Here is a 15,587-nt window from a genome sequence, read left to right as displayed (position 1 = left end):
ACTTATGTCATGCAATAAAATGCAACTTAATTACTTAAAAATCATACAATGTGATTTTCTGGATTTTTGTTTTAGATTCCGTCTCTCACAGTTGAAGTGTACCTATGATAACAATTACAGACCTCTACATGCTTTGTAAGTAGGAAAACCTGCAAAATCGGCAGTGTATCAAATACTTGTTCTCCCCACTGTAAATGTATTGTGTAACATGAAGTCCTATGAGTGCCATCTGATGAAGATCATCAAAGGTTAGTGATTCATTTTATCTCTATTTCTGCTTTTTGTGACTCCTCTCCTTGGCTGGAAAAGGGCTGTATGTGTATTGTGACTAGGCTCTGACCTAACATAATCATATGGTGTGCTTTCGCTGTAAAGCCTTTTTGAAATCAGACACGATGGGTAGATTAACAAGAAGTTACACTTTAATTTGGTGTACTGCACTTGTGAATGTTTGAAAGTTAAATATTTCTAAAACATATTTTTGAATTTCGCGGTCTGCCTTTTCAGCGGAATGTTGTCGAGGGTTCCGCTAGCCGTAAGAAGTTTTAAGTGTGTTTCTCATTCTGCAGGAGTTGGCCTAGTATTTTATGTTAAACCTACTTTATACATCCAGTTATTTATTTGTAACTCACCCACCAAAATCACAAAATCAAAATCACAACAACTATCCAACCGATCCTTGACTTCGGCGATGTCATTTACAAAATAGCCTCCAACACTCTACTCAGCAAATTGGATGCAGTCTATCACAGTGCCATCCGTTATGTCACCAAAGCCCCATATACTACCCACCACTGCAACCTGTATGCTCTCTCGTTGGCTGGCCCTCGCTTCATATCCGTTGCCAAACCCACTGGCTCCAGGTCATCTATAAGTCGTTGCTAGGTAAAGCCCCGCCTTATCTCAGCTCACTGGTAACCATAGGAGCACCCACCTGCAGCAAGCGCTCCAGCAGGTATATTTCACTGGTCACCCCCAAAGCCAATTCCTCCTTTGGCCGCCTTTCCTTCCAGTTCTCTGCTGCCAATGACTGGAACAAACTGCAAGAATCTATGAAGCTGGAGACTCATATCTCCCTCACTAGCTTTAAGCACCAGCTGTCAGAGCAGCTCACAGATCACTGCACCTGTACATAGCCAATCTGTAAATAGCCCATCCAACTACCTCATCACCATATTGTTATTTATTTTATTTATTTTGCTCCTTTGCACCCCAGTACCGCTACTTTCACACTCATCTTCTGCACATCTATCACCCCAGTGTTTAATTTTCCATACTGTAATAATTTCGCCACTATGGCCTATTTATTGCCTCACCCCCCTTATCCTACCTCATTTGCACACAATGTTTATAGACTTTCTCTATTGTATTATTGACTGTATGTTTGTTTATTCCATGTGTAACTCCGTGTTGTTGTTTGTGTCGCACTGCTTTGCTTTATCTTGGCCAGGTCGCAGTTGTAAATGAGAACTTGTTCTCAACTAGCCTACCTGGTTAAATAAAGGTGAAATAAAAAATAAAAAAAATTAAAAAATTAGACTGAGGTACTATACCACTACTATTGCTAATAGACTGAGGTACTATAACATTACTATTGCTAATAGACTGAGGTACTATAATGCTGCTATTGCTAATAGACTGAGGTACCATAACAATACTATTGCTAATAGACTGAGGTACTATAACACTGCTATTGCTAATAGACTGAGGTACTATAACATTACTATTGCTAATAGACTGAGGTACCATAACACTGCTATTGCTAATAGACTGAGGTAATATAACACTGCTATTGCTAATAGACTGAGGTAATATAACACTGCTATTGCTAATAGACTGAGGTACTATAACACTATTGCTAATAGACTGAGGTACCATAACACTGCTATTGCTAATAGACTGAGGTACTATAACACTACTATTGCTAATAGACTGAGGTACCATAACACTGCTATTGCTAATAGACTGAGGTACTATAACACTATTGCTAATAGACTGAGGTACCATAACACTGCTATTGCTAATAGACTGAGGTACTATAACACTACTATTGCTAATAGACTGAGGTACTATAACATTACTATTGCTAATAGACTGAGGTACTATAACACTGCTATTGCTAATAGACTGAGGTACTATAACACTGCTATTGCTAATAGACTGAGGTACTATAACATTACTATTGCTAATAGACTGAGGTACTATAACACTGCTATTGCTAATAGACTGAGGTACTATACCATTAATATTGCTAATAGACTGAGGTACTATAACACTGCTATTGCTAATAGACTGAGGTAATATAACACTACTATTGCTAATAGACTGAGGTACCATAACACTGCTATTGCTAATAGACTGAGGTACTATAACACTACTATTGCTAATAGACTGAGGTACTATAACACTACTATTGCTAATAGACTGAGGTACTATAACATTACTATTGCTAATAGACTGAGGTACTATAACACTACTATTGCTAATAGACTGAGGTACTATAACACTACTATTGCTAATAGACTGAGGTACTATAACACTACTATTGCTAATAGACTGAGGTACTATAACACTACTATTGCTAATAGACTGAGGTACTATAACATTACTATTGCTAATAGACTAAGGTACTATAACACTACTATTGCTAATAGACTGAGGTACTATAACATTACTATTGCTAATAGACTGAGGTACTATAACATTACTATTGCTAATAGACTGAGGTACTATAACGCTGCTATTGCTAATAGACTGAGGTACTATAACATTACTATTGCTAATAGACTGAGGTACTATAACACTGCTATTGCTAATAGACTGAGGTAATATAACACTGCTATTGCTAATAGACTGAGGTACTATAACATTACTATTGCTAATAGACTGAGGTACTATAACACTACTATTGCTAATAGACTGAGGTACCATAACACTACTATTGCTAATAGACTGAGGTAATATAACATTACTATTGCTAATAGACTGAGGTACTATAACATTACTATTGCTAATAGACTGAGGTACTATAACACTGCTATTGCTAATAGACTGAGGTAATATAACACTGCTATTGCTAATAGACTGAGGTACTATAACATTACTATTGCTAATAGACTGAGGTACTATAACACTGCTATTGCTAATAGACTGAGGTAATATAACACTGCTATTGCTAATAGACTGAGGTACTATAACACTGCTATTGCTAATAGACTGAGGTACCATAACACTGCTATTGCTAATAGACTGAGGTACTATAACACTACTATTGCTAATAGACTGAGGTACCATAACACTGCTATTGCTAATAGACTGAGGTACTATAACACTATTGCTAATAGACTGAGGTACTATAACACTACTATTGCTAATAGACTGAGGTACTATAACATTACTATTGCTAATAGACTGAGGTACTATAACACTGCTATTGCTAATAGACTGAGGTACTATAACACTGCTATTGCTAATAGACTGAGGTACTATAACATTACTATTGCTAATAGACTGAGGTACTATAACACTGCTATTGCTAATAGACTGAGGTACTATACCATTAATATTGCTAATAGACTGAGGTACTATAACACTGCTATTGCTAATAGACTGAGGTACTATAACACTGCTATTGCTAATAGACTGAGGTAATATAACACTACTATTGCTAATAGACTGAGGTACTATAACACTGCTATTGCTAATAGACTGAGGTACTATAACACTGCTATTGCTAATAGACTGAGGTAATATAACACTACTATTGCTAATAGACTGAGGTACCATAACACTGCTATTGCTAATAGACTGAGGTACTATAACACTACTATTGCTAATAGACTGAGGTACTATAACACTACTATTGCTAATAGACTGAGGTACTATAACATTACTATTGCTAATAGACTGAGGTACTATAACACTACTATTGCTAATAGACTGAGGTACTATAACACTACTATTGCTAATAGACTGAGGTACTATAACATTACTATTGCTAATAGACTGAGGTACTATAACATTACTATTGCTAATAGACTGAGGTACTATAACGCTGCTATTGCTAATAGACTGAGGTACTATAACATTACTATTGCTAATAGACTGAGGTACTATAACACTGCTATTGCTAATAGACTGAGGTAATATAACACTGCTATTGCTAATAGACTGAGGTACTATAACATTACTATTGCTAATAGACTGAGGTACTATAACACTACTATTGCTAATAGACTGAGGTACCATAACACTACTATTGCTAATAGACTGAGGTAATATAACATTACTATTGCTAATAGACTGAGGTAATATAACATTACTATTGCTAATAGACTGAGGTACTATAACACTGCTATTGCTAATAGACTGAGGTAATATAACACTGCTATTGCTAATAGACTGAGGTACTATAACATTACTATTGCTAATAGACTGAGGTACTGCAGTTTTGGGCTATTCTTTTTTTTTTTTTTTTTACACCTGCACAATCATCTTATTTTACATGGAACGAGCAGGATAAAAATAAAAAAATACCCCTTTTCACAATGTTACAATAGCTAATACATGTAATCCAACATCTGGGTTCAATAATACAGTGCTTCACAGTCACCCAACATAGGCTACAATCTACTGCTTGGAATCTACTGCATGTGCTGCGTTTTAACTTCAAGCATGGCAGTGGCACCAGGCGGTTGCTAAGCAACAAAAGAAGCGAATCTGAGGTGCCTTTGAATTAGGGCATTTTAAAGTGCTTGGCTGGCTTACGTAACAGGGACCTTACTGATCAAATACTTGGACAGAAAGCAGAATTAGGAATCATATGTGTTTGGTTGAGGAAGATATCCTATGATCCTTGGAAAATTGTGAAATGTAAATCTTTTGTGTTTCAAAGTGCGTTGATACATTGTATCTCTAATGAACAGACTGAGGATCTACATTCTGTTATTTATAGTTCTATGGAGTGTGAGGTGAAGATAAAAATGTACTGTTGCCATGACAGCAGCAACAGGAAATGGGAAGAGTCCTTTACGGCAAGAAGAGTGTCAATAATGGCCTGAAAGTTGATGCAGGACTTTCTCATCTTGGAAATAAACACACACACATGAGAACACTCTCCCTCGCACACACACACACACACACACAATATGATATCAAGGTAACATCAAATAATTTTGTGATGTTGCACACATGATTATTTAAATTCTCTCTATGCAAATATAGTCTCACCCTCACAATCCCCCTCCTCTAGCAGCCCTTTTCAGTCCCCTCTTCCCCGTCCCATCCCCCAGGCCTGCTGTCCTCTTCCCCGTCCCATCCCCCTGGTCTGCTGTTCTCTTCCCCGTCCCATCCTTCTGGTCTGCTGTTCTCTTCCCCGTCCCATCCTTCTGGTCTGCTGTCCTCTTCCCCGTCCCATCCCCATGGTCTGCTGTCCTCTTCCCCGTCCCATCCCCTTGGCCTGCTGTCCTCTTCCCCGTCCCATCCCCCTGGCCTGCTGTCCTCTTCCCCGTCCCATCCTTCTGGGCTGCTGTCCTCTTCCCCGTCCCATCCCCATGGTCTGCTGTCCTCTTCCCCGTCCCATCCCCTTGGCCTGCTGTCCTCTTCCCCGTCCCATCCTTCTGGGCTGCTGTCCTCTTCCCCGTCCCATCCCCATGGTCTGCTGTCCTCTTCCCCGTCCCATCCCCTTGGCCTGCTGTCCTCTTCCCCGTCCCATCCCCCTGGCCTGCTGTCCTCTTCCCCGTCCCATCCCCCTGGTCTGCTGTCCTCTTCCCCGTCCCATCCTTCTGGTCTGCTGTCCTCTTCCCCGTCCCATCCCCATGGTCTGCTGTCCTCTTCCCCGTCCCATCCCCTTGGCCTGCTGTCCTCTTCCCCGTCCCATCCCCCTGGCCTGCTGTCCTCTTCCCCGTCCCATCCTTCTGGGCTGCTGTCCTCTTCCCCGTCCCATCCCCTTGGCCTGCTGTCCTCTTCCCCGTCCCATCCCCCTGGTCTGCTGTCCTCTTCCCCGTCCCATCCTTCTGGTCTGCTGTCCTCTTCCCCGTCCCATCCCCTTGGCCTGGATAATTACTAGCTCATTATAGAGCAGAGCCCAATAAATAGGCATCTCACACACACACACACACAGCTCTAAGAGCCACTGGGAAACAGTGAATAGAACACACTCAATGATGAGGTTACGTAAAAAGACAGCTCCATCTATCTATCTATCTATCTATCTCTCTCTCTCTCTCTCTCTATCTATCTATCTATCTATCTATCTATCTATCTATCTATCTATCTATCTATCTATCTATCTCTCTATCTCTCTCTCTCTCTCTCTCTCTATCTATCTATCTATCTATCTCTCTCTATCTCTCTCTCTATGTCTCTGCTGTCTCTCTCTTTCTGCTGTCTCTCTCTCACTCAACGTCTCTCTCTCTCTGCTGTGTCTCTCGCTTGTTCTCTCTATGTCTCGCTCTCTCTCTATGTCTCTCTCTCTGCTGTCTCTCTGCTGTCTCTCTGCTATCGCTCTCTCTCTATGTCTCTCACTCAACGTCTCTCTCTCTCTCTGCTGTCTCTGCTGTCGCTCTCTCTCTATGTCTCTCACTCAACGTCTCTCTCTCTCTCTGCTGTCTCTCTGCTGTCGCTCTCTCTCTATGTCTCTCACTCAACGTCTCTGCTGTCTCTCTGCTGTCGCTCTCTCTCTATGTCTCTCACTCAACGTCTCTCTCTCTTTCTGCTGTCTCTCTCTCACTCAATGTCTCTCTCTCTCTCTGCTGTCTCTCTTTATGTCTCTCTATGTCTCTCTCTCTCTAAAAGTACTTATTTTAACATATCATAATGTTTCAATGCAGTTTTTATACAAATTATTATGTAAAAGTTTTAGCTATTTTAAGAAAAGAAAATCCCAAATAAAATAAATCTGTTCTTATCAGTTTAATATCTGCGGACCATATATCTGGGGACCGTATATTAGATAGATTTTTCCACAGTGAAATAGGATATAAATAGCTGTGCCATTATTCCGAATTCTGATAGTGTTCTGATTCGCATGTATGAAATATAGAGACCCAAGCTATAGGCTTCTGTAGGGCTAAACCTGCCGAGCTGATGTATGCGCTTCAGAATGTCTTGATTTTGATTTATTATTTTATTTAACCTTTATTTAACTAGGCAAGTCAGTTAAGAACTTAAGAACAAATTCTTATTTACAATGACGGCCTACACCGGCCAAACCCTGGACGACGCTGGGCCAATTGTGCAGCGCCTTATGGGACTCCCAATCACGGCCGGTTGTGATACAGCCTGGATTCGAACCAGGGTTTCTGTAGTGTTGCCTTAGATGCTTGTTGTACAGCTGGGACAAGGCTACGGTCGGTGGACATCTGGCGCCACCAAGTGGACAATTACTTCCGTTCCCTTGTGGCAGTACTGCTACCAGAGATATTTGATATAAGATCAAATGTTAGTGTCAATATAATTATCTCCAAATTGTTTCCACCGCCAGTATTTCATGTATTATTATTCCAATTTAGCTGTTAATCTGGTTTTAATTCAACAAGGCTTTCTCTCGTTTCCGATTGGAGGGTGGATGACGCCGTGACTGGGGAACCTCCCAATGTGTTACATTGTAACAGTCAAAAGTGGTTATACCCGACGTTGATCAACTCCCAATCTATGTCACCCTTTTTGTAAAGTATCATCTTTGATATTTTGGCGGAAGGTTTACAGAGTTCCTTTTGGTGTAACCAGTCTAGAATTTGACGTGTCTGAGAACGGCACCTTCCTCCCGAAACCATTGTGGGTATCGCTTCACGGAAGTTCCAGGTTAATTTTCTCCCCACCACACCGCATGTTTGGTCTAAACCAACAACATATGCCATGGCAGAAGATAGGCGATTAGTTATGGCTTTGCTTAATAATTTATAGTCAACACACAACATTGTTAAAGGTCTCCAATTTGCTAATGTCTTGGGGTCTCCCTTTTTGTAAAGTAGAGAGATTACCCCCTCGCACATCGAACCTCCCATATGCTCCAAACCAAATATATCTCTAAACACTTCCAACAGATGACATCCAATTAAATCCCAAAAAACTATGTAAAACTCTTTAGAGAGCCCATCCACTCCTGGTACTTTGTTATCTTTCATGCTCTTCAGTGCCATATAAATTTCATCTAATTTCAATTCCCCTTCTAATTGGTCTCTAATATCGAAAGGTAACTGCACATCCACGCATTTTTAAAAATTAGTCCCCTTCTCATAATCAATTGTTTGTTTTTTAAATAGCTGAGAAAAGTGATGTGGAGCGACACCAAGCATGCCATCTCCATCCTCAACCATCTCCCCATCTTGGTCCAATAAAGCAGAAATAGTCCTCCTCTTTCCCCGTGATTTAATTTGTTTGAAAAAAATATGCAGAGCACTTCTCATCATTTTCCCATTTATCCTGCTGACTTTTAAAAATGAAGTCTAGAGCTTTCTTTAAAAAAAAAAGCATGCTGCTTTTTCTGCAGGATACATAATTTGTCTTTATCTAATCCACCACCATTCAAATTACCTTGGATGTGTAGATCTTTTAGTTCATTCTGCAATTCATAAAATTCTTTGTGGGTATTACGTACTTTGTCTTTGCAAAAATTCTGAATAAAAATCTTGATTCTTAATTTTGTGCTCTCCCACCACTCTATGACAGTAGAATAAAACGGTTTCATAGTTACACAGCCCTGGAAAAAAGACCTAAAACTTGTACTACACTTGATCTTAGCCAAAAGGCCGTGCTTTAGTGGGAAGGTGTTGGTGCTGAAGGCGGACATTCTGCCTTCATTACTTCACCTTGCCTATGTGTTTCCCATGCCGGTGTCTCTCAGAAAAACTTTCACACGGGCACTGTTTAATTTCTTTTGTGGGGGATATGAGTACATCCGTAGAGATCGGATGTACCAGCCTATAGAGGCTGGTGGAAGGGATTTCCCTCATATTCCTCTGAAGCTAGATGCGTTGTTCTATTCAAACGTGTGTTGTCTTTTGTCGTCTTCTGTACACAAATGTCACATTTTAATCAAATTCTGGCTGTCTGTACCGTTAAGGTTCATGGTGGAATGGGATAATAGTAAGCCAAAAGCTGAAAGTATCCCATTACATTTTAAGAAAATAGTGGAATGGACAAAGAAAACCCCTGTCTGCAAAGTAAAAGAAAACGTAATCAACCACAGATTGCTATACGCGAAATTAATAGAAAATTGTCGTCCTAGAGACCGATTACCAATATCGCCTTCCACCTGGCTACGGACACAATTAAAAGGTTTAGACAACAGACTGAAAGATTTTAATTGGCTTGTTTTACACAGACGTCTTCCGGTCCGATCAACATTATATGATCATAATTTGACCCTGAATAAATTTTGTCCCAGGGACAATTGTTTCGCAATTGAAACAATTCCCCATGTTTTATGGGAATGTTCCTTTGCCAAATTAGTTTGGAGAAAAATTCAACTATTTTTTGAGATTTTAAAAAACATTGATTATGAAGGGGTAGCCAAACTTGAACTAAAAAATGTGGAAAGGGTGCAATTATTAGCATGAGTGACTCTGGTGTCCCTTATCAAGACCAAACTTTGGGAGGCCAGATGTGGTGCGGTCAATGACACCCTCAAGTGGTCACCGACGGGATTAGTTGAATTTATAAAACAGGACATTTGGAAAAGAATACAATTCGAAATAGATAAGTGGGGCATTGTATCAGTGAAACAGAAATGGAAAGGGATTTACCCTTCACTGTAAATGTTTTTAGAGCCAATTGAAATGTAGGCTAAGCCTTTGTACACTGAGGTTTATTCAGAATTCACTTTGGTATATGTTTGTATTTATAGAATTCTTTGTATTGTTTTTTGGAGATTGTTAGAGGCAAGTTAAACTTGAATGTAATAATACTGGTCAGGTTCTGCAGAACAGCACTTTTTTGAGTAGTTTTGCTATTGTTATATTGTTACACTACTTTTGGATACTGTTTTTATGTCACGACTTCTGCCGAAGTCGTTGCCTCTCCTTGTTCGGACGGTGTTTGGCGGTCGACGTCACCGGTCTTCTAGCCATCATCGATCCATTTTTCATTTTCCATTGGTTTTGTCTTGTCTTCCCACACACCTGTTTTCAATCCCATCCATTACCTCTTGTGTATTTAACCCTCTGTTTCCCCTCATGTCTTTGTCAGAGATTGTTTCTTGTTAGTATTGTTTTTATGTGTATAGGTGCGCGACGGGTCTTCGTACCCATATTTGTTTGTTCGTTTCTTATTTAGTGTTATGGAGCATGTATTTGGACTTTCATTAAAAGACTCCATTTTACACTCCGTTTGACTCTCCTGCGCCTGACTTCCCTGCCACCTATACACACGATTCTGACAGAATCTCTGACCCTAATATGAAGTCAGCAGGAGAGGACACTACGCTCATGGAGGTGGAGGAACGCGTCCGGGAACAAACGGAGGAGATTGAATGTTTGAGCGCAGTCATGGATCGCATTGTCCAGAATATGGACCGCTGGGAGAGACAGGGAGTTTCTCCAGCGCCTCCACTCCCACAACCAGGGTATCCCTTGAACACTTTTTCCCCTCCTGAACCGAACAAAATCCATTTACCCCTACCCATTGGATACAACGGAGATACTGCCGGCTGCCAGGGTTTCCTCCTTAAACTTAAGTTGTATCTGGCCACGGTCTCCCCAGTACCATCAGACCGTGAGAAGAGTTGCGCCCTCGTCTCATGCCTCACCGGGAAAGCCCGGGAGTGGGCCAGCGCTGTGTGTAGAGAGGAGGATGCGACGTTGGACCATTTTGAGGAGTTCATCCGCCATTTCCGGATAGTATTCGACCACCCATCCGAAGGCAAAGCGGCGGGTGAGCGCCTCTATCATCTGAGGCAGGAGACGAGGAGTGCACAGGAGTTTGCTTTGGAGTTTAGAACCTTGGCTGCCGGTGCTGGATGGAGCGACAGGGCCCTGATCGACCAGTACCGCTGTAGACTACGTGAGGACGTCCGTCGGGAGCTGGCCTGTAGAGACACCACCCTCAACTTCGACCAGCTGGTGGACATGTCCATCAGGCTGGACAACATGCTGGCTACTCGTGGACGTCTAGATCGGGGTCTGGTTGTTCCATCCTCCCGCACCCTCTCTCCCGAACCTATGGAATTGGGAGGGATGGTGCGCAGGGAGACCGGAGGGGGTTCCTGCTCGAGCACCATCTATGGTCGCAGAGATCACACTGCTGGTCGGTGCCGGGTTGGTTCCTCTGGGAATAGAGAAGGCAGGCAGGGCACTCTGGCATCACCCCAGGTGAGTAGGCACCATTCTCATCCAGAGCCCTCTGTCGCACTTATGTTTGTCTCTGTCACTTTTCCGGACTTTTCCCTGCATTCCCAGTATAAGGCGCTAGTAGATTCAGGCGCAGCTGGGAATTTCATTAATAAAGATTTAGCTCATAGTTTAGGGATCCCTATTGTTTCTGTGGATATGCCTTTCCCTATTCATGCCTTAGATAGTCGACCATTAGGTTCAGGGTTTATCAGGGAGGTCACCGGACCTTTCTGTATGATAACGCAGGAGGGTCACAAGGAGAAAATTAGTCTTTTCCTTATTGATTCTCCTGCGTATTCTGTGGTGCTAGGCCTACCCTGGTTAACTTGTCATAACCCCACTGTTTCTTGGCCACAGAGGGCTCTCACAGGGTGGTCGCGAGAGTGCTCAGGTAGGTGTTTAGGGGTTTCCGTTGGTGCTACTACGGTGGAAAGTCCAGACCAGGTCTCCACCGTGCGCATTCCCCCCGAATATGCCGATTTGGCTCTCGCCTTCTGTAAAAATAAGGCGACTCAATTACCACCCCATCGACGGGGGGATTGTGCAATAGATCTCCTGGTAGACGCTGCATATCCCAGGAGTCACGTGTATCCCCTGTCGCAAGCGGAGACGGTGGCTATGGATACATATATCTCTGAATCCCTGCGTCAGGGGTTCATTCAGCCATCCATTTCACCAGCCTCTTCGAGTTTCTTTTTTGTGAAGAAGGATGGCGGTTTACGCCCGTGCATTGATTATCGATGTCTCAATAAAATCACGGTGAAATATAGTTACCCGTTACCTCTAAATACAGTTATTGAGTCAATGAACGGGGCACGCTTCTTCACAAAATTGGATCTCAGGAGTGCGTACAATCTGGTGCGTATTCGGAAGGGTGATGAGTGGAAGACGGCATTTAGCACCACCTCAGGTCATTATGAGTACCTTGTCATGCCATATGGGTTGATGAATGCTCCATCAGTCTTCCAATCATTTGTAGATGAGATCTTCAGGGACCTGCATGGGCAGGGTGTAGTGGTGTATATCGATGATATTCTGATATACTCCGCTACACGCGCCGAGCATGTGTCCCTGGTGCGCAGGGTGCTTGGTCGCCTGTTGGAGCATGATCTATATGTCAAGGCTGAGAAATGCTTGTTCTTCCAACAATCCATCTCCTTCCTAGGGCATCGGATTTCCACTTCAGGAGTGGAAATGGAGAGCGACCGCATTACAGCCGTGCGTAATTGGCCGACTCCAACCACGGTAAAGGAGGTGCAGCGTTTTTTAGGGTTTGCCAATTACTACCGGAGGTTTATCCGGGGTTTTTGTCAGGTGGCTGCTCCCATTACCTCACTGCTAAAGGGGGGCCCGGTGCGCTTGCAGTGGTCGGCTGAGGCGAACAGGGCTTTTGGACACCTGAAGACTCTGTTTACCTCGGTGCCTGTGTTGGCTCATCCGGATCCCTCTTTGCCATTCATAGTGGAGGTGGACGCATCCAAAGCTGGGATAGGAGCAGTGCTCTCTCAGCGTTCGGGTGTGCCACTGAAGCTTCGCCCCTGTGCTTTCTTTTCGAAGAAGCTCAGCTCGGCGGAGCGAAACTATGATGTGGGGGACCGGGAGCTGTTAGCTGTCGTACAGGCCTTGAAGGCGTGGAGGCATTGGCTTGAGGGGGCTAAACACCCTTTTCTCATCTGGACTGACCACTGCAATCTGGAGTACATCCGGCAGGCGAAGAGACTGAATCCTCGCCAGGCAAGGTGGGCCATGTTTTTCACTCGTTTTGTGTTTACCCTTACTTACAGACCAGGCTCCCAGAACGTCAAGGCAGACGCATTGTCTCGGCTGTATGACACAGAGGAGCGGTCCATGGATCCCACTCCCATACTCCCTGCTTCGTGTTTGGTGGCGCCAGTAGTGTGGGAGCTGGACGCGGACATTGAGCTGGCGTCATGTGCAGAGCCCTCTCCTCCTGAGTGTCCAGCTGGTCGTCTGTACGTTCCGTCTGCTGTCCGCGACCGATTGATCTATTGGGCTCACACGTCACCCTCCTCTGGTCATCCTGGGATAGGTCGGACGATGCGCTGTCTTGATGGGAGGTACTGGTGGCCCACTTTAGCCAAGGACGTGAGGATTTATGTTTCCTCCTGCTCGGTGTGCGCCCAGTGCAAGGCTCCTAGACACCTGCCCAGAGGTAAGCTTCAACCTTTACCCGTTCCTCAACGGCCGTGGTCGCACCTGTCGGTGGATTTTTTGACTGATCTTCCACCTTCACAGGGTTACACCACGATCCTGGTCGTTGTGGATCGGTTTTCGAAGTCCTGTCGTCTCCTCCCTTTGCCCGGTCTCCCTACGGCCTTACAAACTGCAGAGGCCCTGTTTACACACGTTTTCCGGCACTATGGGGTGCCTGAGGATATAGTGTCTGATTGGGGTCCCCAGTTCACATCAAGGGTCTGGAAGGCGTTCATGGAACGTCTGGGGATCTCGGTTAGTCTTACCTCAGGTTTTCACCCCGAGAGTAATGGGCAGGTGGAGAGTTAACCAGGATGTGGGCAGGTTTTTGCGGTCCTATTGCCAGGACCGGCCGGGGGAGTGGGTGAAGTTCGTGCCCTGGGCAGAGATGGCCCAGAACTCGCTACGTCACTCCTCCACTAACCTCACTCCTTTTCAATGTGTATTAGGGTATCAGCCGTTTCTGGCTCCTTGGCATCAGAGCCAGACCGAGGCTCCTGCGGTGGACAATTGGTTTCGGCGCGCTGAGGAAACCTGGGAGGCAGCCCACGTCCACCTTCAGCGTGCCATAAGGCGCCAGAAAATTGGCGCAGACCGTCGCCGCAGTGAGGCCCCGGTGTTCGCACCAGGGGACAGGGTCTGGCTCTCGACTCGAAACCTGCCCCTCCGCCTGCTCTGCCGGAAGCTGGGTCCGCGGTTTGTGGGGCCGTTTAAAGTCCTGAGAGTGAACGAGGTATGTTATAGGTTACAACTGCCTACTAATTACCGTATTAACCCCTCGTTCCATGTGTCTCTCCTCAGGCCGGTGATGGCTGGCCCGCTCCAGGAGGCTGAAGTGCGTGAAGTTCCTCCGCCTCCTCTTGACATCGAGGGGGTCCAGGCGTACTCTATTCGATCCATTTTGGATTCGAGACGTCGGGCGAGTGGCCTTCAGTACCTCGTGGACTGGGAGGGGTACGGGCCGGAGGAGAGATGCTGGGTTTCGGTGGAGGACGTTTTAGATCCTTCCATGTTAAAAGAATTCCACCGCCTCCATCCGGATCGCCCTGCACCTCGCCCTCCGGGTTGTCCCCGAGGCCGGTGTCGACGCGCTGCTGGAGCCGCACGTCAGGGGGGGGGTACTGTCATGACTTCTGCCGAAGTCGTTGCCTCTCCTTGTTCGGACGGTGTTTGGCGGTCGACGTCACCGGTCTTCTAGCCATCATCGATCCATTTTTCATTTTCCATTGGTTTTGTCTTGTCTTCCCACACACCTGTTTTCAATCCCATCCATTACCTCTTGTGTATTTAACCCTCTGTTTCACCTCATGTCTTTGTCAGAGATTGTTTCTTGTTAGTATTGTTTTTATGTGTATAGGTGCGCGACGGGTCTTCGTACCCATATTTGTTTGTTCGTTTCTTATTTAGTGTTATGGAGCATGTATTTGGACTTTCATTAAAAGACTCCATTTTACACTCCGTTTGACTCTCCTGCGCCTGACTTCCCTGCCACCTATACACACGATTCTGACATTTTATGAATCGATGTTATGTAATGCACTGATTTTGTAATTGTATTTCAATGAGAAATGAAAATAAAATTATTTTTCAAAAAAAAAAAAAATCTGTTCTTATCAGTTTAATATCTGATACGTCCCCTATCTGGGGACCATATATTAAATTGATTTTTGGAATAGGGAGATGGAATAGGGGCTTGCTCCGTCCACTCCACGCATCGACCTGGTATTGCAGTACTTCCAGGAACGGTGCACCCCCTACCGTTATAAAGAGAAAAAATAACACCCCTCTATGATGTTCATTAATTAGGATCGTGATGGATAATTAATTGAATAAGGTAGTTTATCTTAATTAACGCAAATGACGACTAGATAGTAGTGGTCAAGTCAATCACCTATTCTATTGACTGTGATAGCTGATATGAATGGTGAGTTCATCAAATCAAAGTGTATTCGTCACATGCACCGGATACAGGGTGTAAACTACAGTGAAATGGTTACTTGCAAGCTCTCCTAAACAAAACATATACACAAATAGCTAAGTAAT

General features: G+C 44.0%; 1 pseudogene; it reads left to right on the top strand.

Moving 5' to 3' along the window:
- The first annotated feature begins 15,123 nt into the window (after positions 1 to 15,123).
- Positions 15,124 to 15,300, top strand: LOC120066900 (annotated as a pseudogene).
- Positions 15,301 to 15,587: the final 287 nt, after the last annotated feature.

Source organism: Salvelinus namaycush, chromosome 21, assembly GCF_016432855.1.
Source record: "Salvelinus namaycush isolate Seneca chromosome 21, SaNama_1.0, whole genome shotgun sequence".
NCBI lineage: Eukaryota > Metazoa > Chordata > Actinopteri > Salmoniformes > Salmonidae > Salvelinus > Salvelinus namaycush.
The sequence above is the reverse complement of the archived record's forward strand: the minus strand, read 5'-3'. Positions and strand labels throughout refer to the sequence as shown.